Here is a 24,152-nt window from a genome sequence, read left to right on the forward strand (position 1 = left end):
CAGAAAACTCCATTACAGGGTGGATCTGCTCCATGAACTCAAAGAAATAATGCAGAGAAATCTAAATTCAAAGATCTAACTGGATACCTACCAGTCTGTTATCACTTAGTCATAATCATATCCAATCATTCTTTGACATAAATGTTCATGTGTTTACAGTAATCTACATAAATCCATTAATCACATGTATATAGTAATTTCCATAAAAACTGAAAGACAGGGCTGTGAGAGCTTCAAGAGAGCAACACCTGTACATTCCCAGTGGGTCTGTGGACAGCAAGAGCACTGAAGCTCCTTGCCAATTCATCTATATTTCACAGCTTTTTACTTGTAACCCTTCAAAAATAACCAACCTACTAAATTTGTGAGTCTCGCTCTGTATTCTATGATCCTCCGTTTAATAAAACACATCTACATATTGTGGGAATCCAACTAAAGAACAACTAAAGAAAATTAGGTTTTGTAATGTTTATCTAAAGTGATTGGGAGGTGTCATGGACTAAATCCTCAAGCTGTCGAACGTAGTATCAAACACTGCCATTGTACGTATTGCAATCACAGATGAAATCTATACATGCCTCAGTTACTTGCCTCACTGCTGAGCTATAAAGGCAAATGAGGAAATCTTTAGTTAATTAGCCCACAGTTCCTGGAGAGTTCTGCTCATTCTTGTGTGGCACCAAGGCAAAGTGGAATGTCAGAGAGGCATCACAGGAGACAAATAGTTCACAGCAAGCAGGCAGGCAAAAGCAAGCAAAAGACGACCTGAGTTCCTTCTCTAATATATTAGGCAGAAAACTCAGGGTGAGCAGCTTGCACACCCTTTATCATACTGCCCTTGATTCTATCATTGCACCATGAACTGATTTCAGCATCAGGCAGCCACATCTACAAAGCACCATCTATGACTGCATGAGTGTGGTGAGGTGAGAAGTCATAACAAAGTATGAGAGTACAAAGGTCAAATTGAGTAATTCCTCTCTCTGACATTAGAAGAAGTTTGTGTGTCCTGTACCTATTGAACTATTTTTTTTCTTTAACCGTCTCCAGAGTCACCTATCATCACATCTGCTGCTCACTGTGCCCTGCTCTTTACATTGGCAATGACAGGCTGGAGCTGCCTCATGACAGGAGCAGGAGGTTTCCTAGGCCAGCGGATTGTCCACTTGGTGGTGCAGGAAGAGGGGCTGCAAGAGGTCAGAGCCCTGGACAAGGTCTTCAGACCAGACATCAAGTAAGAATTCTCTAGGAAGTGAACTGGAAACTTCATGTTAGGATCCATTCTACAGCCTAAGCAAGTGTGTGAGGGAGTGCTTTTTAAACAAATACAGGAAATTTGGAGCCATGAGGGATCTCCAATGTCCACACTCATCAGAAGCAACTAAGGATGTGCAAGTTAAGAGATCTTGTATCGCTGATGGGAGATTGGTTTCTGGACTTGTTACTGAACACTTGTTCTCAATCTCAGTCCATATGCAGGCTCTAATGAACAACTAAGCAGGACCAAAGTAAGAAAGACTGAAATATATTGAAGAACTGCACTTCTCAAAGTGGAAGTATGATGACGAGAAAACTCAAGAGCAAGTTTCCTCCCAGCTTCAGGTTTTCAGAAAACTTTTGCTTATCTTAGGGCCTGTGATTATACCTACCAGAAAATTCTATTCAATTAATTGTAGCACTTTTTGAGTTTTATTTGGAGTTGAACAATACCACAGTGACTGTCAAAACCCTTTGAGTGATTAAAATTGTAATGCTAATGAGACCCTACTTAACCTGGGCTTACAATCATTTCCTATGATTTAGGCACATGTTCCTCAAGCTCATGCCAAAGGTCAAAAGAATATAAGAGCATGCACATATATTTTTAGATTCATAGCAAATGCTAAGAAAAGATGGTGAGAGTAGGAAAATCTTTCTCAAGCTGAGGCTATGGTAAGCAAAAACGATGGTGAGTACAGCACACTCTTTGACCCCCAACAAACAGAGGCATCCTATCTTTTCTGGGCCTAACACCAGGATGCCTCCCACACTGTGTATCTTCTGCTTAAGTTTGACTCAGAATTACTCTGCGTGGCCCTAGGCAGCCACTGTGCCACTGGGCCTCTCTATGTTTCAGCTATTTTCATCACATCACTCTCTCACCTGCAATTTGTTAATCTGTTCATGTGTCTGAACTAGGTAACTGTCCTCCAACACCTGCTGAGGACTATTGATCCAGGGCCTCAAGCATGAGTCCTCTGCTCTCTTGGTTGCCTTGAATCTCAAGGTTTGCTTTCTTTTAGGGTATGAATAGTCAGCATTTTAGGTGAAGGTAAGATAAAGGAAATGCAAATAAATCTGCTCTTGTGTAAATACATGAGAAAGAGAGAGAATGCATACATAACTACCTGTACAAAGTCACTGTAGTACACACAAGTGAGGAGCAGCATGACCAACATTCCTCAACTGAGACCCTCATATATTTTTCTTACCATGCTTTACTTCTTTTCATCCCCAAAAGGAGAGTGAAGCAGAGTGACTGGACTTTTCTATTGTTCTTTTCACAAATCATTGCCCTTAGTACAAATAAAGCTCATGGAAAAATATCAAATATTCCAAGCTACTTTTCTCTAGATCTGTAAAACTACTCAGTAGTGACAGTAGAAAAATAGGACTCATCCAGCTGCAAAAGAAGTGGGAAAGGAAACTCAGGTCATGGGAAAATAATGGATCTTAGAAGTCCATCTACATTCCATCCCTGAATCCACATCACTCTAGCATGGGTCTAACACTTGGCACAGTTAGACTTCAGTCTTTTTCATTGTCCACCACTGACCCTTAAACCCATTATTCTGTGGTCTAGGTGTTTATGGCATAAGGCTGCATTAATTACTATATAAACAAACAGAAAGCCATCCAGAAAATCCTAACCAACCCATATCTCTCCTCTTCTCTCACCTCTTCCACTGTCAGCTGTTTTCATTCAACTGCTTCAGTGGTATGTCCAATAAGCAAATATTAAAATATGAGTAGAACTCTTTGTAAACATGCTACCTCTACAAATTTTCAATGTAATTGTTGGTGGCAGGAAAACACAGAACTTATCTTGGAGAAGTAGCTTCCCATGGTGATAATTCAGCAACTTGGTACCATGCTTACAGTTTTAGAGATATGTCTAGAAGATAGGAAACATTGCTAAACTCAATTTTGTTGGAGGAAGATGGGAATAGAGAGGTTAATTAATTTGTCTAACTTATAATGAGCAGAACAATGTAAAGAAAGTTGGGATCCAGGAGGTCTAACAGTGTTTTTAATAGGTTTTCCTGTAATCCACTTAAACACCTAGAAATAAATATACATTCTGTCTATAAAGAAGAATGGCAAAACCCACATGACTTGGGAAAGGAAGAAAAGATAGCTCCACTATTAAGCAGCCACAGTGTCCTGTCTTGAATGATCAGGGCCTGTGAGCAGTGATAGGGTGAGAGCCTATTTCTCTCCAGGTCTGGGCTTCCCCTACCTCTCACTCACAGCCATTACTGAGACCTGGCACTGTGAATTCAGTAGTTTAAGAAACCCAAAGGAAAGTAGTAGTAGTAATAGTAGCTGTAGTAGCAGTAGTAGTAGTAGTGGTAATGGTAGTGGTAGAAGTAATAATAATACATGATACGTGATAAAGGAAGACGTCATGCTCAGGCATACACCCATATACCTATTGCAATCCTTCCTCACCATCCTATACTTGCAGGCTTCTTGGGTTAGCGGACAAGGGCAAAGGATGAAAAGAAACACAACTCAACACAGGATTTCAGGAAATAGTTCTTACATCACAGGAAGCTTCTGTATCAGCCTAGTTTTATTCCTCTGATTGTTTGTCTCCATCATCCTGAACCATCATTGACACACTCAGTTCAGCTCACTTATCTTCATTCAGCTTCAGAAAATTGTCCTGCACTTGGTGTGTAGAAGAAAGACAGGAATCTGTGGAGGGGAGAATGGTGCCTGTAACTTGCTGATCCTGTTTGCTCACCTTCACATAGGAAATCAGAATCAGAATTCCTGTCTGCTGAAGACTCTAGGAAACACAGTGAGTCAACTGTTCATTTGTTTGCATGTTATACAGCATAAACAAATGTAGAGTGTTGCTGTAGTCTGCAGTGGCAGAGAGTGGAGTTTTTGTGGTAAACTGAGTTGGCCGTATCATGGCAGTGTCATTGTGTCAAACATTTGTGTATCACTTGATGTCTGGACATATTCATGCTGTAACCACTGTCCTGATTAGACAGTTGGGATGGAAAGCACTTGTAGATGATTCATTCACTTCATGGATATCTGCTACTGATATTATTTAATGCATAATAAGACATTTTCAATTAAGTGCATCAGAAGAACCCATCCTGAATTTTCTGTGTATGACTCCACTCAACTCCTCCTAGTCACACAAGTAGGAAACACTAGTGATGAGCTTAACTGATTTTCTGCACATCATAGATCAAGTTAAGTACCCAGACCTGTCATGAAAAGGCCTGAAACTCACCACTTGTGGGTCTCCCTTCTTCTGCTCCTACTGCTGGGACCTGGTTTGACCGCTTATGAATTCTGGCAGAGATATTTTGATTAGTGAATTGCAGTCTTGTTTTCTTTTATGTCCTCACAAAGGACATTGAACATCATGATAACAATGTGAGTATCCTATTCACAGCCCTGCCTCTCTTCCTCCTGCAGTTCCAGATCCCTAAATGGTTCATCATTGCCTACACAAATTAAATGCCAAGTTGGCCTCTTATCCAACTATCTACAACTTCTCTGCTCTCCTTGATGAATCTGATGAAACTTCCCAGGACTCATTAACAATACTTTTTTTCATGATACTCATCAGAGCTTACTGCTCAGATTCATGTTCTATAACAGAACATGAATGGGATACAAAAGTTGTTTAATTGTTGAAAATAAATGCTAAACATGTGATTTCTATACTTTCATTCCTTTGCTCCTTCCATGTAGTGTTATCTTTCCTAGACATCTTCATGATTTGAATATTCTTAAAAATCTACATACCAACAGTCACCTTACTAATAAAATTCCTAGTCTATCTAGAAAACTTCCTAATGACCTATTTTGTGTTTCCACAGAGCTGAAGACAAAAACAAAGGTGACAGTGCTTGAAGGAGACATTCTGGATGCTCAGAGTCTGAGAGGAGCTTCCCAGGGCATCTCACTCATCACTCATGCCTCTGCTGCCATTGATGCATCTGATGTCATTCTTACACAGACCACCATGGGTACACCTGAGAGGTAAAGTAGCCAATGAATGACATAAAGCTGGCAGGAAAAGAAGAATGGTATAGAGATGAGAAAGGATAGAGAAAAACTACTGTTAGACTGTGGTCCATGAGCTGTTGCTCACGACTGTCATCTAACCACTCAGAGATAATATTTTCTGGTGATTTAGATAAGAATACCAGGGATAGAAAAGAAAGGAAGTTCACCAAGGACTCATGTTTGGTCAGGGGGAAAGTGAGAATTTAAAAGCATTCATATTTGGCTTCAAAACTATGAGTATTCTTCCTTCAGTTACTCCACTGCAGGTTCAGCTATCCTCTGACTCTACACTCTTGATGTCCATCCACTCAAAACCTCTGCTGTGTGAAACCAGATTCTGCTGATGCTGCCTCAGCTCACATTCAGAACTTTCATGAAGGCATCATCTAGAGCTCCTTGTCCACCTGGAAGAAGGCTTCCTCTCCAAAGAACTAGCACAATAGTATGTTACAACAGAATGGTCCAGCATGGATCTCCCAAGCTCATCTTGTAAGCAAGAATCATTTTCCATTATCTATAACATTATCTCTTTAGTATATTACTGTATTTAAGCCAGTAGTAGGTTGTGATCAGATGCCTAAAAATAAAAATCACTCCTTAGATCCTCATTTTTAAATGCTGGGGGCGTCTTTAGGGTTGCAGCTTTCCAACTGGCTTTAAGTTGAAACACATCAGCTCAAGAAAGTTTGCCATGTACCACTGCCATTCTGAACCCAGAGGGCCAGTCTTTCCATTACCACCTGTCCCTTTCCTTACCCCATCTGTCAGGAGTTCCTTGAATGCAAATTCAATGATGCAGAAGCTCCATTCCTAAACAAACCAATTATTTTTTGTTTGCCAAAAACATCTACAAAGGACATTTTTAGTTCCTACTCTGCCAAACCCCTACCTACACATTACAGAAGGCTGCTATAGGTAAGCAGATTTTCATTTCAAGTCTCTGTCTCATGTGACTTGCCTTCTGCATCACCTAAAAAGAGGAGATGAGAATGAAAAGGGCACAGTTTCAGGTATTCATTTACTAAAACATTTTCACAGTAGGTTAGCATATACTTTGCAGAGATAGTTTATTCTATATTGCCTTAAATAAAATTAATATATTTTGACACTAAAAGGTTCCTGCTTTTTTTTCTTTTTTGAAGATTCTGACTGTCATAACATCAAAGGCAAAAATCTTGCAAATTGTGGTGGAGGAAAGAAAAAAGATTGAAGGGAGGGAGGGAAGGGAAAATAGACGGAGAAAAGAAGGAAGGAAGGAAGGAAAGAAGAACCATCTTTTCCCATTTCCATTTCCTTCTTCATGTAAAGTGTTTAATCACCTCCAAGGCCACCAGATCTCACTGCTGAGTTCTGTAATTCCCTACAATTGTATGTTTTCCCAACAGACAATACAGTCTTCCTCTCAGTTTTCCAGCAGGATCAACAGAAAAATAGCCAAAGACAAGTAAAGGGAATCGTTATCATCACTACTGCTCATAATCTGAGTGAACAGTGTAATGGAATGGAATGAACTAGGCATGACCTTCACTAGGAACACATTCAGGATCACATGTGGGTCTTCATATCTCACTCAAATGAATTAACTATTAGCTCATACTTAAAGATTATTCTTGTGAAAACGTTTTTATTAATCTTCAAAAAATGCAAACATATGAATGTATGATATTTTTGATTTATAATTGCATATTACTGATAAACAATGAGCATATGTGACATGACTTCTAAATTTTCTGTGTGTTCTCTTGAAATTTAGGATTTAAATGATCCTTAAATAATGAAATTATGTGGATCACAAATAGCAATTCATTTTTAAAATTTTTTTGGTTATTCATTTTCTCCTTTTTCTTTATATTGTAGAGATAATTCTAGGGCTAGGACATTCTGGATATGCTAGGTAAATGGTTTAACACTGAGCTATCTCTCAAGACATATAGTAATTACATATCTGCATTGGTAACATATATAGTAGCATACCTATGCACTTTTCAAAAATCGAGATACATGCACACACACACACACACACACACGTACACACACACACACACTGGACACAAAAGCCTGGAAATTATTTCTCACTGTAATAGAAAATTAACAGAAACTTAAAAGTCAACTAGCAGCCTGTAGCTATTATTGAGACAGGATATGCTCATCCTGTCTGTCAAATAGACTAATAAATTCAGTTAGCCTTGACTGTCCAGCTGCTTCTCATAGGCTTCCAGTCCATGTCAGTGTCCAGGTCCAGTAGCAGTGTATATTTCCCCATCTAAAAATATAACCTGTTTTTCCAACATGTTTCAAGGACATTCTACTTAGGACAGACTGACCAAGTCAAGGACACATTTAACTCTAACCACTCCATTCAACAGAAAAAAGAGAAAAACATATCTTCTTCCCTTCTCTATACTGTATGCAGAATACTTGCCCCTAGGTGGGTGCAGCACTCTCATGGCCAATATCAATGCCAGACACTAACCAATCACAAATGATAGACTCAAATGGTAGCCTCAATGGTAGCCTCAAATGATAGACTCAAATGGTAGACACAAATGGTAGCCACCTTTGAAAGGCCCTCCCTTCATGACCAAATGAGGCTTTTGGGGGACATTTAAATAAACCACAACAATGGTGATAGTGCCAGTGGCAGTGGGTGAAAGTGCTGGCATGATTACTTACATGTCCCTGAAATCCCCACAAAAGAAGGGATAGCCATAGGTTCCTTATTCACAAATGATAGAAAATTATTGTGCTTCAATTGGTTTTTAAGAATATAAATGGAATATTACAATCAGATTTGGGGGGCAAATACTGGAATGGGAAGCATTTTTGCACAGGCCTAGGGGTTGGAGGATGACCCTGGCTAGAGCCAAGTGACAAGACCAGTGGGCCATAAAGACAACAAAAACCGCCAGATGTCATGATGCACTCCTATAACCCCAGTACTTAGGAGACTGAGGCAAGAGGATCATTGCAAGTTCAAGACCAGCCTAGGTTCCAAAGTGAGTGCAAGGTCAGGCCTGAATTGCATAGTGAGACTCTGTCTCAAAAAGACAAAGTAAAAGACCACCATGGATCATTGACTGCCCTTTCTCCTAGACCCCAGACATGGAATAGTCATGGATCATCAGCTGCCCCTCCCCCTAAAACCCCTCTAACTTAGGATGGCCACAGATTGTCAGATGACCCTTCCTTGGTAGCTGGACCTGGGGTGACCACAGATCATCAGCTGCCCCTCCTCTTCCTCACCCCCTGGACCTAGGAGGGCAGTGGGCTGGGATGATGGAAGACTCAGTAACCTTTCATCCATGCAGAGGACTTCAGTGGGCTTTTGACAGTGTGGTGAATTTCTTCCGCAAGTAGAGGATCTCAGTGGGTAAACAGGAGCAGTAGCAAGTCTGCCCCAGCTGTAGGACCCTGGCAAGCCAGTCAAGAGTGTGGGTGAATCCCTCCTCCATACATAGAGTACCAAGTGAATTGAAGAGAGTGCCAATAAGCACTCCTCCAACCTGGAGGAAATCAAAGGGGCTTAAGAGACACCCAGTGATACAATAGGATCCCAGCTGAGTCAAACATTATAGCCAGGTAGATCAGGTGGCCAGGAACAACCTGAAGCCATAGTAGCAGCAGAAACTAAGGGTTGACTTACATCAACACTCCTATCTAGTCAGCCTAGGAAAAATGTAGGATTCACTCAACAGGCCCAGCAGGGGGATTTCAAGTGATTGGCTCTCCCCTTCATTGTTGGGCCCAGCAATTGGACAGACGACCACACACTAAGACCCTAAGACACATACAAGGACAGTTGAGACTAGTAAGATTGAAAGACCGACTATTAGCCCAAGAGGTGAAAGTGACAAAGCAAAAAGGCAAAATGCAATCTCAAACATCTAGTACATCAGGAACAAGTACAGGAGACAATGAAATAGAAGACATTAAAAGTCATACACCTGAAATTTCTGAAAAGATAGCAAGTGACATAAAGAAACAAATCCATGAGGCTATAGAGGAAATCAGATTAAAAATAATCTCTCATTGTAAAGACAGAAATGACAACCTTAATAAAAGAGTTGCTCAGCATAGCTAGAGAAGACATAGATTTTTAAAGAGTATAGGAGTATGGGAAAATGATGAAAACCTTGAATGAACAATATAGAAAAGAATTAGAATGCATGAAATAAATTCAAAGAGATATCCATGAAATAAAAATTCTACTGAAAGCTGGCAAAACTGAATGAAGCTGGGAATACAATTTTAGAATTTTAGACTTTGAGGACAGGATCACAGCTAGTGATCAGAAAAGGAAAAAACTTTTCAAGATAACAAGGCAGCATGAATTGACAGTTCAACAGTTTTGAGATGATGCAAAGAGAAAAAATATAAGACTGATATGCATCAATGAAGATGCAGGGGTCAATGCAAATAACATAGAAAAACTATTTACAGAAGTAATAGCAAAGAACTTCCCAAACATCAGGAAAGAATCTGATATACAGATATAAATCTACAACCAGACATATAATAATTAAGATTCCAGACATACAAGATAAAAACAGAATACTAAAAGCTGTTGGAGAAAATGCAAACTTAACCTATCAAGGAAAGCCCATTAGAACCATTGCAGACTTCTCAGCACAAACTCTCAGGTTCAGATGAGCTTGGAATGAAGTATTTCAAGTCCTGAAATAAAACAACTTTCAACCCACATTGATGTATTCTGCAAAACTTTCATTGAAATGTAATAGTATTATAGATTATATATTCCTTTGCCCTATTCCCCAGGCCTCATGTAATACGGATGCAGCTGAATCTAGCATTTGTGATTGGTTTGTTGTCTAGTGCTGGGATTGGTCATGTGAATGTTCCACCCTAACCAGTTGGCTTCAGATGCTGGATTTTAAGCTTACTTTATTTCCAATGTTTTGAATTCCCGTTTGTAACTTTTGAAATGTAATGTTTACCTTGTACCTTTGCATTTTGGAAATGTTTAACCTTGTTTCATTTGTACAAAGGGTTACAGTTAAAAGTTTACCATAGACCTTGGAGATTTGACTTTGACTTTGACTTTTCAGCAATGCAGAAATTGTTAGGATTTTGGAATTTCTTGGAAATGGACTAAACATATTTTGTAAAAGTATATACATGATTCTTTGGGGGACAGGGGTGAAATGTTATAGATTATATTTTCCTTTGGCCTTCCACGACTCATGTAATATAGATGCAGTTGAATCCAGCCTTTGTGATTTTGGTTTATTGTCTAGTGTTAGGATTGGCAATGTGAGTATTCCACCTGCCTAGGAATGGAGAGACAATATGATGTAATGGTGGTAAAAAGGTGTGTCTAGCTTTTTTGCTTTTGCTTTTGCTGTTTTCGGCAACCATGAATGATGACACCATACCACCCAGCCATGTGGAGCCAGCTGAATATGGACTGAAACCTCCAACCTGTAAGAAATAAACTTTTCCTTCCTTGACTTTGGGTATCAGGTATTTTGTCTCAACAATGAGTAAAAAGTAACTAAGACAAATGGATAAATGAGATATTTCCATGAAAAAGAACAAGTGAAGAAATTCATGTTTACCAAACCAACCCTAGAAAAACATACTAGAGAGAGATAAAAGTGACTGCATTTCCCAGAATAACAACAGAAAGAAACTTCCCAACAGGGCAAGCAATTAAACAATTAAACAAAGGGGAAAAGCAGAAAACCAACAGCAAAAAAAAAAAAAAAAAAAAAAAAGACAAAGTTGAGTCAATATATATCAATTATACCCATCAATGTAAGTGATCGTGATTCACCTATTGAAAAATAGGTTAACTGAAAGGGTCAAGAAATAGGATCCAACAGTATGCTATATACAAGAAACACATCTGACCAAAAGGAAACTTAGAGACTAAAAGTTAAAGAATTTACATTTACTTTAACTTTTAGTCTCTAAAAGTTAAAGTAAAGCAAAGAATTGTTCTATGTGACCTAGAAATATTCTATGTGACCTAGAAACCCTAGAAAAAAGTAGAGGTAGCTATTCTGTTTGCAGACAATGTGAACTTCAAACCAAAAATGGTCAAAAGAGATGAAGAAGGTCACTACATACTTGTCAGGGGAATAATTCAAGAGGAAGCTCTAACAATCATAAACATACATGCACCAAATACAGGAGCACCCAAGTATGTAAGACAAATACTAACAGACATAAAATACCAAGTAAGCAACAATACAATTGTAATAGGGTCCTTAATACCAAATTGTCACAAAGAGATAGATCAACTAGACAAAAAGTTGGCAAATAACAGAACTGAATCAAACCTTTGGACTTAAGTGGATGTTTACAGAGTGTTTCACCCAATCACATTAGAATACACATTCTTCTCAGCTGTACATGGGACATTCTCCAAAATAGACCATATATTATCCCATAGAACAGTCTTAAGTAAATGGAAATGTATTGGATTATCCCAAGCATATTATCTGATCATAATGCACTGAAATTGGAAATGAATGGTAAAATAAATTGCAAAATCAGTATAAATTCATGGAAATTGAACAACAACCTCTTGAACAATCAATGGGTTACAGGTGAAAATAAGAAATTAGGCAATACCTACAATTCAAAGAAAATGCAAATACAGCATTTACCAAAACCTGGGGCATGCAATAAAAGCCACCCTAGCAGGGTAGTATATAGCAATATACTGTCACATCAAGAAAACAGAATGAGCACAAATAACCTAATGCTACAACTCAAGCTTCTAAAAAAAAGAAGAGCAAGTCAAGGCCAAAGCTTATAGAAGAGAGGAGATTATAAAGATCAGAGCAAAAAGTAATACAATTGAGACTAAGAAAACAATACAAATAATTAATGAATCAAAGAACCAGATTTATGAGTGAATAAACAATATTGATAAACCTCTAGCCAACCTTATCAAGAAAAAACTCAAATTCATGCAATAGGGACTGACAAAAGGACAAGTTACTACAGATCCCTTGAAATCCAAAAGACTGTGAGTACTTATTTTGAAAATTTCTACTCACATAGAGTGAAAACCACAAAGGAAATGGACACATTTCTAGAAACATATGAATTACCAAAGCTGACTCAAGAAGATATAATGATTCTGAATAAACCCATATGAGCTACTTAAATTAAAAGTTTACTAATCAAGAAAAGCCAAGGTGCTGATGGATTCATGGCCCAGTTCTACAAGAAATTTAGAGATTTATCACCAATACTCCTCAAACTCTTCAATGAAATTGAAAGAGAAGTAATCCTCCCTAACTCATTCCTGGAGGCAAATATTGCTCTGATATCAAAACGAGAGAAAGACCCAACTGAAAAAGAGAACTTACAGGCCAATATCATTAATGAACATTAATGCAAAGATTCTCAATGAAATACTAGCAAATAGATTAGCAAATAATCAAAAAGGTTATACATTATGACCAACTAGGATTTATCCCAGGAAAACAGAGATGGCTTAGCATACACAAATCAATAAATGTAATACACCACATCAACAGGACCAAAGAGAAAAATCATGCAATCATCTCAATAGATATAAAAAAACCTTTTGATAAAGTCCAATATTATTCATGACAAAAACCCTACAGAAACTCAGAATCAGTGGTATCTACCTCCATATGATAAAGTCCATCTATGACAAGTGAACAGCCAACATTATACTAAATGGACAAAAACTGAAAGCTTTCATTCTAAAATCAAGTAGAAGACAAGGATGCACTATCACCACTCTATTCAATGTTCTGGAAACATTAGCCATAGCAATCAGGCATAAGAGAGAAATAAAAGGAATAAAGACAGAAAAGGAAGAAGTTAAATTATCACTATTTGCAGATGACATGACACTCTATGTAGAAGACCCTTAAAACTCCATCAAAAGAATACTAGTGTTAATAAACAAATTCAGCAGTGTACCTGAATACAAAATCAACACTCAAAAATCAATAGCATTCCTGTACACAAACAAAAAACTTACCAAGGGAGAAATTATGGAAATAACACTTTTCACAATAGCATCAAAAAAGTGCAATATTTAAGAATCAACCTAACAAAGAATGTAAAATACCTACATGCTGAAAATTAAGCTATTCTAACAAAGGAGATTAAAGAGCATATCAGAAAATAGAAAGATATCCCTTGCCCTTGATTAGGAAAAACCAACGTTGTGAAAATAGCCATATTCCCAAAACTGTTGTACAGATTTAATGCAATCTCAATCAAAATACCATTAACATACCTTACAGGTTTAGAGAAAACATCTTTGAAATTCATTTGGAAACAGAAGGAACCTGGAATAGTAAAGGCAATTCTAGGTAACAAAAGGAAGGCAGGAGGCATCTTAATCCCTGACTTGAAATCATACTTCAAAGCCACAGTGATAAAATCATCATGGTACTAGCAAGGAAACAGACCAGAAGATAAGTGGGACAGATTAGAAGGTGCAAATACTATTACAAAGACCCTCAGCTACCTTATATTTGACAAACAAAACATGCTCACTGGAAGAAAGATCACCTCTTTAATAAATGGTGTTGGAAAAATTGGCTTTCCATATGCTGAAGACTAACACCAGACCCATGTTTATCACCATGAACTAAAGTAAAGTCTAAATGGATCAAATATATAAATATTAAAACAGAAACACTAAATCTACTGTGTCCCAACCTGTGGGTAAGTCCACGGAGACCCTAGAGGGGCAGTGGGAATGAGAAAAGAAACAAGAGACGTGAAGAATGGAGACAAGACAGTGCTCTGATCAAGCCTTATTTATTCAAAGAAAGAGTAACGAATATATAGTGTATTGGGGGAGGAGGGAGTTGGGTTCTGAGACTTCAGCAGGTAACTTAGCAACAGTGGCAAGACCAGGGTTTATAGAGTAATTCAAATCTCCGTGCACGGGCTCATAAGGCAGACTGATTAGCATAATCCCTGAAAGGGCCAAACCACAGGAGAAAAGGCTAGGTGAGAAGAGACAGAAACTTAACTACCAAATGGAAACTTACCTCCTAGAGGATGTTAAGGTGGCTGCTGCCTGTTCATATAAGGTGGCAGCCAATTACAGGGCTTCCCACACTACTGGAAGACAAGGTAGGTAGAAATCTTGAAGACAGAGATGTAGGAAAGAGTTCAAGAAAAAAACATAAATCACATGAGATGTACTTCATAGAATCAACAAGTAGGATCTCATCTTATTAAAAATTTTTTGCACTTCAAAAGAAATAAACAATGAACTGAAAAGAAAATCCACAGAACTGGAAAGAATTTTAGCCAGTAGTCCCTCAGGCAAAGGACTTACATGCAGAACATAAAAAGAATGGAAAAATATCATTCTCACAAATTCAAAGACCCAATGCAAAAAAATGGGCATCTGAGATGAATATGCATTTCTCACATGAAGAAATACAAATGGAAAATAAATACATGAAGAAATGTTCAACATCATTGATTACTCAAGAAATGAAAATTAAGATATTGAGATTTCATCTCACTCCAGAAAGAATGGCTTCCAGGAATAAAACCAACAATAACAAATGTTGGCAGGGCTGTGGGGAAAAAGAAACACTTCTTCACTTTTGGTGGGAGTGTAGACTGGTACAGCCACTGTGGAAATCAGTTAGGAGATTCCACAAAAAACTAGGATTGGAAGTCCCATTCAATTCAGCTATTCCTCTCCTGAGTATTTTCCCAGAAAAACTGAAAATTTCATGTCACAGAAATATATGTACACCCATGTTTATATAGCACAATAGCTAAATCTTAGAAACAACCAAAATGCCATCAACCACAGAATGGATGAAAAAAATGTTGTATTTTTATACAGTAAAATATTGCTCAGCTATAAAAAAGCATGATCTTGAGGCTTTCATAGGTAAATGGAGGCAACTTGAGATGATACTTATAAGGGAAATAAATTAGACTCACATTTGTAAACATCATATTGTCTCTTTAATGTAAAAAATAAATAAATAATAAATTGAAAGTAATAAGATCCAAAATATACAATAAATATTGTAATAATGAAAGGGAAAAACAGTGCTCAAAAAAAGAACTTGTAGATATACACATATAACTGTATGTATGTTTAAGTGTGTAAGATAGATAACCATACTATTAATTCTATTAGTTCATCAAAAAGAACAGTTTATGCTGACATTGATTGTTCATTTTATTTGCTTTGATTTTGTAACTTGAGCAACTATTTCTAAGATAACAATGTGTAATATATTAACTAGTGTTGATTTACTTTTTTAAATTTTATTTTTTGAAGAGGTTAAAATTAAACCTAACAAAATAGATCATAAGATAACAATGTAAGAGACACTGATTTCAAAGCAAGACAACTGGAGATCTTCATTATCTATCATATTGCCTTCTTCCAAATAGTTGTCCATATCACCACATACAATTAATTCATATAAAACAAAATAGTATAAAACTGATCAGAACAGGATGACGGCATTTTAGGTCTTCAAGACCAGACAACAGGGAAGTCAACAATGGCTGCCATAATGTCTCTCATTCTCTTCAAAATAGCTGTCAATACCTTCATGTATGTTGAAATTAATCAAAACAAAATGGACTAAAATCACTCTGAACAAAGAATAATAGTATAGCTGAATTTCACATCATGATACTATGGAATCGGCACTGGGTACCTTAGTGTCTCTTTTTCTTCAAAGTAGCTCTTCATTTCATCATGCATTATATAATCAATTCTCATAAACTTTTTAGAAGTTCTACATATGCATAAGTCTACATATATACCTATCCTTTCTGTATTAGAGGAAAAACAAGACAAAAACAAACAAATTCCTAGAAAAACACAAAACAAAAAAGACATAAATAACAATAGCAAAGAGCCAGAACACTGAAAATATAGGCCTACAAAGCAAGGCAGTATGAGCATAACTAGGGTTGTTATTTTACAAAATGATCCTGAAGAGTTCCTCAGACCACCATACAATAATATGCACAATTGTTTCAGTCCTATGAATGTTAATCGTTTTGTTCCAAGAACTTTGGAGGTTAGAGTACAATCTTAGCTACCCTAAATGTGTGTATATAATGTTAGACTTTTTTCTTTTCCCTTCCTTTTTATTTTTCCTCATTTTCCCTGATATATTATTTTTCCCCTTTAAGAAGATTCTTATCCTTTCACTGTAATTATTGAGTTTTTTTGTATCTTATAAATTCTTACCATTTCTTACATTAGGGAGACTATATGGTATTTACACATGTGAGTTTGATTTATTTCACTTATGAGTATGGTCTCAAGTTGTGTCCATTTACTTATAAATATCTCAGTGTGATCATTCTTTAAAGCAGAGTAGTACACCATTGTATAAAAATTCCACAACTTTTTTATCCATTTCTCAGTTGAGGGGCATTTAGGTTGTTTCCAAGACCTGGCTATTACAAATTGTGCTGCTATAAACATGGGTGCACATATATCACTGTGGTATGATGCTTTCAGTTCTTCTGGGAATATGCCCAGAAGTGGAATAGCTGGGTCAAATGGGACCTCCAATCCCAGCTTTTTGTGAAATCTCCACACTGAGCTCCACAGTGGTTAAACCAGTCTATATTCCAATCCACAGTGCAGAAGAGTTCTTTTTTCCCTGAAGCCTCTCCATCATTTGATGTTGGTAGTTTTCTTTACCCTGGACATTCTTTCTGGAGTGAGATGGAACCTCAGTGCTGTTTTAATTTGCACTTCTCTAATGACCAATGATGCTGAACTTTTTTTCATGTATTTATTTGCCATTTGTATTTCTTCATCTGAGAACTGTGTATTCATCTCAGATTCCCATTTTTGGAATGGATCTTTGAATTTGGGGAATCTGATTTTTTAATTCTTTACATATTCTGGACAGAAGTCCTTTGAGGGACCATTCACTAAGATTTTTCCCCAATTTTTAGGTTTTCTTTTCACTATGCTTAAGATTTCTTTTGACATGAAAAAGCTCTTTAATAGGATATGACCCCATTATTGATTCTCTGAAGTATTTTGCATGTGGTTTGATTCTTGTTCCTGAATTCTCTACCTACCCTTATGTCTTCAAGATTTCTACCTACTTTGTCTTCCAACAAATTTAGTGTTTCTGTTTTAATATTTAGATCTTTGGTCCATTTTGACCTTAGTTCAGTATATGTTGATAGGCATGGGTCTACTTTTAGTTTCTGGCATATGGAGAGCCAATTTTTCCTGCACCATTTATTGAAGGGACTATATTTCTTCCAGTGGACATGTTTGGTCCCTTTATCAAAGATAAGGTGGCCGAGTGTGTTTATAGTTGTAGTTGTATCTTCTAATCTATTCCACTGATCTTCAGATCTGTCTTTATTGCAGTAGCATGCCGATTTTATAACAGTAGCTTTGTAGAGAGGAGCAAACGATGGCAGCTAGATAAGCAGCAACATACTCGCTGAGACAGAAAACTCACATATCAGAGTAAAACATCATGGAGAGGTCTGGACAGAGAAAGATACATCTTTTCGACCCAGAAAGAAACTAAGGGGTAAAAAACTGGTCAAACATGCAGTCCCCAAACTACCACTGGAGCTAAGTTTAGCGGCCACAGTGCTCTCACCACAGTGCCTGAACTCACACAGCCATGACTTGCCAAGCCATGTGAATTCCTCCCGCTGTGACTGAGCTGCCCAAACTCCCACCACTTTGACCAAGCTGACAAATAACAGAAAATGAACAATGACTACTATATTTTCTCATTTTCCATAAAAAATTGTTTATACTATCACACATATTAAAATCCAATAAGATACAACATGATAGAACCAATGGAAACAGAACAAAAGCATGGTAGGACTTCAAAGCAACAGAATATTAAATCAGCAATGACTATCATAATGTCTTGTTTTCTTCAAAATAGCTGTTCATATCATCACAGGTAATAAAATCAAACAAAACAGAATAAATCCATTCCAACTAATGAATTAAAACATTATAAGGCTTCAAAGCAATGTAATGGGGAATCATGATTACCATACCATTTCTTACACTAGGGAGACAATATGCTATTTACTCGTGAGTTTGATTTATTTCACTTATGCGTATTGTCTCAAGTTGTGTCCATTTATTTATAAATATCTCAATGTGATTATTCTTTATATCTGAGTAGTACTTCATTGTATAAAAATAACACATCTTGTTATTCATTCCTCAATTAATGGGCACTTAGCTTGTTTCCAAGATCTGGTTATAACAAATTGTGCTGCTATAAACATGGGTGCACATATATCACTCTGGTGTGATGTTTTCAGTTCTTCTGGGAATATGCTCAGAAGTGGAATAGCTGGGTAAAATGGGACTTCCAATGCCAGCTTTTTGAGGAATCTCCAGATTGATCTTCACAGCGGTTGCACCAGTCTACACTCACAAAAGTGTAGAAGCGTCCCTTTTTCCCCACAGTCTCTCCAGCATTTATTGTTGATAGTTTCCTGGCCATTCTTTCTGGAGTGAGATGGAATCGGTGTTGTTTTAATTTGCATTTCTCTAATGACTAATGATAATGGACTTTTTTCATGTATTTTTTTGCCATTTATGTTTCTTCATCTGAGAACTGTGTGTTCAGTGAGATAAAATCTGAATATTTTTTTAAATTTGCATTTCACCAATGACTGGTAGTGTTGAACATTTCTTCATGTATTTTTTTCCATTTGTATTTCTTCATGTGAAATGTACATGTTCATCTCAGATGTCCATTTTGGACTCGGTCTTTGAATTTGTGAGAATGATACTTTTCCATTCTTTATTTGTTCTAGATATAAATCCTTTGTCTGAGGGACAGTTGGCTTCCAATTCTGTTGGTTTTCTTTTCATTCCATTGATGCCATACCCAACAAAGTTGTCATTCAGATACAAAGTAGACATAAAGACTTTCAAAGATGAACATAAACTAAAGGGACTCATGATCAATAAAATAGCATTAAAGAAGATATTGCTGATGAATAAATTTCATTGTTAACTTGATTGGACTGAGAGATTGTTAGATTATAAAGCACATTTCTGGGTTTGTCTGAGTGGACTATGGGGGTGGATTGGGGATACATTTATCTCTGGCCCCATCCTGTCTTGTCCTCTGCTATGCCCTTTTTCTATGATGTTTCTTCCTTAGAGCCAATCAACATTGGGTTGAAACCTCTTAAATGATGGACCAAACATAAACCACTTCCTTCTTAATGTTGTATATTTTAGGCATATTTACTAGCAATGAAAAACCAACTAATGTAGAAAATTGACATAAGGATGTAGGGTTGTTGCTGTAATTATTACTGACCATGTGATTTAGAAGTGTTTGATACTGATTCGGTGAGTAAATTTGGAAAAGTCTAGAAAACTAGGCTAGCAAAACTCTAGCATGCTGTAGGCAGAGGCTTAGGAATAATTCTTGTATGAGTTCAAAAAAACAGAGAGGTCTACAAATAAGATGCATAATATAAAGTATGTAATGATGAGGATTTATATGATAATAAATACTTTATTGGGAATTTGAATAGAAGTCCTTCGTATTATATTCTGGAAAGCAAGACAAAACAATGTGACTTATCCTTGAAGTCAAAGATAACCATCACTTTAAAAAGTTCCCACCAAGTTTCCTGATAATCTGTCCTGTGTTACCACAGAGTTTCAGACAAAGACCAAGGTAAAAATGATAGAATGAGACATTCTGGCTGCCCCCTGCCTGAAGGCGACCTGCCAGGGCATCTTAATTATCATCCATGTTCTCATTCTCCTTGGTGTCTCAGGTGCCATTCACAGAAAGACCATCATTGATGCCAACCTGAAAGGCAGAATAGCTGGAGCATGAGATGCAACAGGTAGGGAAAATGATGGTAGGTGAAGTAGCAAAAAGAGGAGAAGCTCCACTGCTTCTGGGTTCTGGTCCAAGTGCATTTGCTCACCACTCCCTGCTGACAGAACTCAGGGCTGTTATTCTTTGTGTTTATGTGAAAAAGCTAGTGCTGAGAAAGACAAGAAAGATGATAAAGGCTCTAAAAGTAGTCAGTAGAAGGGCAAAAATTTAAACTTGCATCTATTTAACTCCCAAGCCAGATCTTCTAACAACTCCTGCATTCTGAGGTAGACGAGACTCCAATCCTGCACTTCTGATATCCATCCACACTGTACCTTTTCTAGAAAAGACAAACCCTGCAGAGGCCCCTCATTCATGCATTTAGCTGTTGTATCAGAGCTGATGAGACCACTCAGAGACTACTGTTTGCCTGAAGAAAAGGTTCCTCTCCTGAAACCAGATCAGGGCTGGTCTACGCTATCAAAGATATAACACAGACCAAGAAAAGTGCTGAGGTGACAAAAAAAAAAAAAAAAAAACTGCACACAAGTCAAAGGTAGCAAAAGCAACCAGAAAAAAATAAAAGGCTTGATAACTCAGGCTTTCAGAATTAAAGGTCAGACATCTTGGCTTTGGTACCTGCCACTGAATCTCCCACTGTGCATATGCTCTAGGGCATTGGTGATCTCAGGTTTCATTTATTTTACTGTTTAACTCTTGTAGGACAATGGAAGCAGAAATAACTGAATTAAATAGAGAAAAGAGAGTAAATCTCAATTCCATTGTTTTCTAACTGTATTAATATTATGTTTTATATATTAATATATATAACATGTATATCATAACATGTATAAATTTGAATTTTGGTCCAGAGTTTCTGACTTTCATCCAGATGTAAGGCAGCCATATACTAGATGATAAAAATCTCATAATTTCATAGGAATTCTGGCACTTTTTTTAAAGAAAGTAATTCTGAAACTAGAAATACACTGATCTTCCCTGGTTTTTCTGCTGGGTCTATTACCATTGGGTCAATCTCTTTTGTCTAACCACATTGCTATTATGTTGTCTGTATTTTAATCATTTCTATCAGGTTCCCTTAGAAAGTGACAGAATAGAGTTCACAGTTGTTTGATAGTCAAACAAAGTGTCCTGGAGGGTGGTCAACTCTTTCCTACATGCTCCTTTCCGTGCACCTTGTGTCATCCTGTGAGATTTGTCTGTGTTTGTGCCTGTTGGAATTTCTCTTTACATCTCATCACAGTCACCTTGTTATCACAATTGTGACCACTGCATTTTACTTTGCATATTGGCCATGACTGGGAACAGCTGCCCGGTGACAGGAGCAGGTTTTCTGGGCAAGAGGATCATTCACTTGCTGGTTCAGGAGAAGTGGGTGAAGCAAGTCAGAGCCCTGTATTCAGAACACAAAACAAGTATTCAGACCATAAAACAAGGAGCAACTCTCTAGTATGTTGGAAGTTTGGGGATATGGTTTTAATTGTGAAGCCTTAGCCTTATTCTAAGTAAGGGCGCATTTTCTATCCACTTAATGAATGGCATGAGTAAGAGACCACTAGAGACCAAGCAGGCTTGGATAAAGAAAACACAACACAAGATTTATTGTACCTGGGTGTAGGCAGACAGGATGAGAAAGCTATCGCTCCTCAACAAGGGAAACTGGGATTCTTCTAAGGTTTGGCAAATGGGTTTCATGTGAAGCAATCAGGTGGGGGTATCATGTGAGGGGTATATGAGCATCTATCTTTGGTAAAGGGTCTCAGAATGTCCAGTGCAGATGTATAGATGCTATCTGGTATTCAGGATTTTTGCCAGCTTTTAGACAGATACTTCCTAAGTGATTAACATGTCTATATAAAGATCTGAGTAGGGATATGACCCAAGGTCTTAAGGTGATAGAGGAGACAGATATGAAATTAGGTGAATATTTATTCTGATTCTAGTTAGCTAATGGGTATCTATACAACCAGGTGAAAATTTAGTGTCTTTTTGGTTTGGGTTGGGTTGGGCTGACTTGGCTTGACTTAGTTTCAAGAACAGCTTTTAAGTCCCTGGCCTCAGAAAAAAAGCCAAAATTATGCTTTTAATGAGTAATGAGTGAAGGAATTAGGAGTTTGTTTCTCCTCTGTTTCTATAGCTATATGTGTCTATGTTAGTTGAGACTGAAAAAATGACAGAGAAAGACAGATAGAATGACTTGCAAGCACCTGCACAAGGTTGTGCACAGAACAAACAGTGAAACCAGAATGATCTGAATGACTCATGTGGATACTTCAAAATTTCTTTCACATTTCTTTCTGCTCTTCACCTCGTAAAGAAAGTGACTGAAAAATTTGCTGAAACACCTCATTATTCTATTCCCAAATCCCTGTGTTAGGGGCAATAATGCATTTCCTAACCTGCTTCATCCCTACTACTCAAACAACCTTTTAGACAAGGTAGGTAAACAGGGTCACGCACAGAAGAATGGGGATCTTAAGATCCACTGGTGTCTGAGTTGAGGGGAACCAAACTTAGAGTTTCATTCCAAGCCACAGATATAGCTCAGTGGTAGAGTGCCTGCCTGGCAAGTGCAAGATCCTGGTTCAATTCCTGATACCAAGAAGAAAATTACATAAAGCCTTTTCCCTCAGTGTAGAACATTCTCAACTCTAATCAGCTGGACCTGGGACTGACTCTCATCTAAAAAATTATTAATCTCTCACGTTGTCATGCTATGTATCACAGTCCCTGTCCCAGCTCCAATCCCGAGGCACTGGCTGTTGATTTCCATGTCATGACTACCCAGAATATTATTCTATTAAGGTTCAGCCTAACTTAATATTTAGGAAAGGAGGGGTGGTAGAAAGCAATCAGGTTTATTCACAGACTGGCATCTTGAAAAATGGAAGTGCCATAAGCTGAAACTTCATTTGGGGGACACAGAGATGCACAGGGTTTTTATGGGAAGGGTGAAGTGGAAAGAGCCAAAAGACTGAATGCCAGGTAGCATCTCCATCACACATGGCAAGTGTCCCTTCCTTTCCTCTTGCCAGAACATAAAGATAAACCTCAATCTTTTGGGCTTTTCCCTGTAGTTCTTTTTAGGTAGAATTATAGGACAAAAAATGAAATTACAAAGGTCACCAAATACTTTGAGTTCTGTAAATCTAAATAAAGGTTATTTAGTGGTTAACACATTAATCATTTAGGTGGAGAGTCTCCTTTAAATGTACAATGTTTGACAAAAAGGAACAAACATAAGCCTTGCACAAAGATTAGGGAAGCAGTGAAAGGCGAAAGGAGAGATAAAAATAAATCTGCTAAAGATAACTTTTCAAGAAGCTTCCCTGTTGCAATTCCCACCCTGTCATTTTTCATTCCTCAATAGTGAGGGATTTTATAATGCTAGTTAATATGCCTACTGTGTGCTGATCCAAGGCATAAATCTGAGTTGGAGGAATGAAGTGTTTAGACCCATCTGGAAATATTTCCAAGATCCTGACAAGTAAGAAACTGCTACCAGAAGTTTGTATATGATAGCCTTTGTTTTATTCTAATTTAGCCAATTTAGGAAGTCAAATATTTCTCATTGTAGGAAACAATGTTATCCTTGTTTAAATTTCTCCATTTTTCTAAGCGCTTGCAAGTTGAGACACCATCCTACCAAACACAACTCAAGGTGACAGATCAAATGTTGATTTTTTTTCTCAAATATCAATTTTTTTCCCATTCTAAAGTGGCTCCTATTTTCCTAAACATTGCAACCTTCAGTTCTAACTGATTGAACTTTTGTTTTGGACCAGCTTATTTGTATTTATGGGAGGAACTTCCTTATCTTTCACCCAGAGGCTGCCCCCTCCACACATACACATGTTGTGTCTTAGATTTATATTGCATGTTTATGGACGAAAATGAGGGTATCTCAAGACACTGAGTGATCGTTCTGTATATGTTCCTCTTAAATGATCCAAGAAAGACCTTTTTGCCCTAGGAATGAGGCATCTTATTTCAACACTTCAC

General features: G+C 37.4%; 1 pseudogene; it reads left to right on the forward strand.

The window, feature by feature from the left end:
- The first annotated feature begins 1,022 nt into the window (after positions 1-1,022).
- LOC100726248 (3 beta-hydroxysteroid dehydrogenase/Delta 5-->4-isomerase-like) overlaps positions 1,023-24,152 on the forward strand; it is a 32,617-nt pseudogene continuing 9,487 nt past the window's right edge.

This window comes from Cavia porcellus, unplaced genomic scaffold, assembly GCF_034190915.1.
Source record: "Cavia porcellus strain 051 isolate PalLab524CR breed Dunkin Hartley unplaced genomic scaffold, mCavPor4.1 scaffold_1, whole genome shotgun sequence".
Classification (NCBI taxonomy): Eukaryota; Metazoa; Chordata; class Mammalia; order Rodentia; family Caviidae; genus Cavia; species Cavia porcellus.